At 37.8% G+C, this 4,263-nt stretch overlaps 1 pseudogene; it reads right to left on the reverse strand.

The window, feature by feature from the left end:
- Positions 1–1,116: 1,116 nt before the first annotated feature.
- On the reverse strand, positions 1,117–4,059 carry LOC114209925 (cerebral cavernous malformations protein 2 homolog pseudogene; annotated as a pseudogene).
- Positions 4,060–4,263: the final 204 nt, after the last annotated feature.

The following is a 4,263-nucleotide window of genomic DNA, read 5'->3' on the forward strand; positions in this document are numbered from 1 at the left end:
TGCAATCACTGAACTAGTACAATCACTTTTTTATGTACCCAAGACGCTTTCCCTATAACATCACTTGCCTAGTCCCATCAAAAAAGTAAAAAATAAAAATAATAAAAAAAATAAATTCTACATTTTAGGACTCTTATTGACTTCTTGTCAGTTAGCTTGGAAATAAAGAGTTGTGATAGCCTTACCTAAATTGTTAGGCAATGAAAAAGTCAACAACTATATATGCATATTTTGACATTATCTATGGGACTATCAGAAAATTATTTTAAATGAACCTACTCTTACACATAATTAACATGCAATGAATTCTTGTTGAACAAATGAATGGATTAAAAAAATGTAGCCTTCTATGTTTGCAAAATATTTTATGTAGGCAATAATAAGAAATTTCTATAAGGAGGTGTCAGGGCAAAGAACATTGCAGTCAATGCAGCAGAAAATGAAAATATCTGTATAGTGTGGCCTAATATGATGACCAAATGAATTATCATTTTATGTTACTTGACAAACTCTTTTACAGTAGAGGTCTACCTACGCCGGTTGTTCCGCCTGCCCAGCCCCGAGCCCAGAGAGGAAAAGGGCAGACGCACAGAAGTCCAGGGGACCTCTCACCAAGAAGGCCAGACAACCAGGGAGCGAGTGGGTGGGGACGGCGAGCCGCGCAGCCCTACTCTTACCGTGAAGACGCCGCTGCAGGCCTTAGCTCCGACGGCCTCCAGGAAGTTAGACTGCTGGCTGTCCTCCTCGAGGATGAAGGGCTGCAGAGGCAGCAGTCCCTCCGAACTTGCACTTGTTCCTGCAGAGCTGCCAATGTCATGTTGATGCCGAGTTCGGGGACTGAGGCCCCTATTGTGCTCCCCGTGCAGCCGCGAAGCGCCTTGCTGGAATTCTGTGGCGAGAGACCGATGGCGCCCCGTCAGCCCGCAGCTCCGCAGCCCCGCAGCGCCTCAGCTGCAATGGCGCTTGAAGTGTTCACAGGGCTGGTCCCAGCGTGAGGAGACCTCGCTTGCCGAAGGGCCAAAGCGAGAGGCAACCTGTGTGCGTACACTCGGTGAAAGCGAAAGAGCTGGCTTCCACCTCACAGGGACCCGTCACGTCCACTTTTGTGAGACAATGTCACTTTTTGTGAAGGGACAGGTGGTGGGCGGGTGTGGAGGCCCAATAAAACACTGCTCTACCGAGAAACTCGATGGTGGACTCTGTGTAAATACTCCGGAAGGCTTGGCTGAGCGGGGAGCACAGCTTCTCTGCAGCGACCCTGGTCTCCGCAGCCAGGATCGCCAGGCGGCTGGCCTTTACAGGCCTCACCCTGCTTCCTGACTGGGAGCCTGAGGTGAGTGAGGCCCCTAGAATTTGGCGACCATGGACTCTGGCTGGGGAAATGGTCCTGGGCTGTCTACAGGACCGTCAGATGCAAGGCTTCCTCCCGGAAGTGGGAGACGGCCGCAATGTTTTGCGTGGGGACCCTGCGATGGTGTCCTTCTGGTTCCTCCAGGCCAGCTTCACATTGCAGGAAGACAAGCTGATCACAGCATGGTGCTCCTGTGCAAGTTCTGGGGAACCAGTGGGCTCGGCGCCATCTGTGAAGTGCAGAACCTCATTCCTACTGGAAGCACTCAAGGCCCTTGGTATGTCTGTTAACACAGACCTAAGGACTTTACCTCGTCCGTGTAGTTGCTCAGCACTCTGTCCGGCCCACACGTTCAGGCAAGGGCAGCACCACAGGGAGCAGAGGGCACCTCTTTGTCACCTTCTTCTAAGCTTCTTTATATTTTTCACCTTTGGGAATACTCATGTAAGCGGTGACACAATTCCAGGCTTCTTGCCCTTCTTGCCTGGCTCGCCCCGTGCCCCTCCACGTTGAAAATTGAGTGAGAGTTAAGTGTAAATTTTATTCATCAAATTTTAATGTGTTAATCATGCCTTAATTGAGTGTTTTATCCTAGTCTTAAGGGGGAGGACTTTTGGCTTTAATTATAAGGAGAGCTATTTTTACCGCTCTTACATACAAAAGACAGTTAATAGCAATTTGTATGTTTGGTAGTTTATAATGTTAAAAACACCACATTTTAATAATTCTGTACCATTTTGTCTTTATTTTTTTAATCTTATTTTAGATATACAGATTTAATTTATTTCTGGGCATAATAAAACTAACACACTTATGAACACAAAAGGATTTTGGGTAACAATTTAAAAAGATATTCTGAGATATCAATGTTTATCATGGTAGAAAATTTAAATTTCTTTTTGTTTCTAGGTAAGAAATAATATATAGTACAGTTAAGAAAACACTTTCTTATAGAAAACAATTGATAAATTAATGTTTGTCATTAAAACTGAACTACCAAATGCCTTAAATTCATTTACAGAAATGGTATTATCTTATACATTTTTAATTTTATTTAACAGGATAATATGCATGGTTTCTTCTTCCACTGAGGTCCCCCAATAACCAAGTCTAGAAAACTGAGAAAGGATGAGGTGCTATTTAAATAAAATAAACTCAGATAATTCAAAACCATGTCAACATATTTTAGTTTCTATTTAATTTACATTTTTTTTAATAGATCTTTTCTCTCATGAAAAAATTAAATATGTAATGGACATTTTCCTCCTCTGCTATATAACTTAGACTCAAATTTTTAATAATTATAAGCTAAAGTTGTATCCATCTCTAAAAAATAAAATATTATCCAATATTGACAATGCTTAAATACAATTGTAAACATATAAAATTAAATTTATAATAAATAATGTTAAGTGGTACATATTTATGTAACATAAGATAGCACTTAATAATATGTCCAAGAGTAGCACATTACTACACATATTTGTGAGTCATTTCAAATCCTGCTCTTTCCAAAACATTTTTATGGTTTTATTGACATCATTTACCAAGAAATTATAACATAATGTACTATTTATGAGTATTTCTTTAGTTTTTTTCATTATACTCTGATTTTATAATATCAATGAATGTTTTTCATCACATTGTGTACACTTATTTATGTGTATGCAGTATTTCCTTTAATAAACAAAACTAATTATCATTTAAATATTGAAGAACTACTTCAACGACTTAAATAATTTTACAGAAATATGTAATTTCAACATATTTTTCCATGGCTATATTTTTACTTTAGTAACCTCACTATAATTATAATATTAAATGTACACTTTGACATTACAAATTTATGTGATAACACTTCTTTTATGACAGAATTTTTTTCTACTTTATGAGTATGTTAGTAAAAAGTAAAAATGTATCTGAACAGATAAGCATAAATAATTCATAATGCAGTCATGTCTTTGAATAAAATATAAATTCAGAATATTTTCAATGATAATGCTTTACTTTCAAAATTAGAATATGGTATATTATTCAGCAAAGCATCACTAATTTAGTGATATAGAAAATAACATAAAGATATTTGTCAGAGTATTTTTACGTATACTATTGGAAATCAGAGATAAATGATAGAGAAATTTTCATGGCATTCCATTTTTGCATTTAAACTCCCCAGATATGTTATTACCTCACAAATATTGACGTTTCATCTAAATACTTCACCCTATTTGATTGCTAACCATTTAAAACTAGTCATGGTTAATTATTATATTTCTTTTCCTTTTTACCTATGAAAAGCAAATAAATACGAGAGTTCAAAGATAATATATGATTTGGGAAACATACCCAAAGAAACCTATACTAAGAATCAGACCACTGAATGTTCAGCGTTGCCTAAACATAATGCAAATGGCTAAACAATGCAGTTTTTCATATTCTGAATTCTTCAGTACTTGTAAAAGATATGTGTATGGAGGAGGGTGACCAAAAGTGATCAAAAGACAAAATTTGGTAAACATCCAGAGAATTCAAATTCCTACAGTCAGCTTTTGTTGCTTTAATTTTCCCTAATACAAGGTTTGGGCCAGGTCTAAATCTATCAAGATCTCTCTTGCATGCTTAATATTGGTTTAACACTAACTTGCAATCCAGTTGGCATCTGTTAAAATGGTTCTACATAGAAGCCGTACTAAGGTGGAGGAAGTCATATTGATATTTATGTAGGGCCAAGTTGATTCATGCTGGTTTGGGAAAGTTCTACCATTTTCTCTGGGCATACTGGGTGTTGGCTTTGACTCTTGGCCAGTATGAGCTATGGAATTAATAATGTGCAGTTTAAAGTCTAAAATTCTTCCAGACACATTCCAGGTTTGGGTTAACTGATGTTTTTCACCTGGTGTAGCCTATTAGAC

This window comes from Eumetopias jubatus, unplaced genomic scaffold (genome assembly GCF_037043125.1).
Source record: "Eumetopias jubatus isolate StellerSeaLion01/CBP00866 unplaced genomic scaffold, mEumJub1_p1.0 scaffold_6, whole genome shotgun sequence".
Taxonomy (NCBI): Eukaryota; Metazoa; Chordata; class Mammalia; order Carnivora; family Otariidae; genus Eumetopias; species Eumetopias jubatus.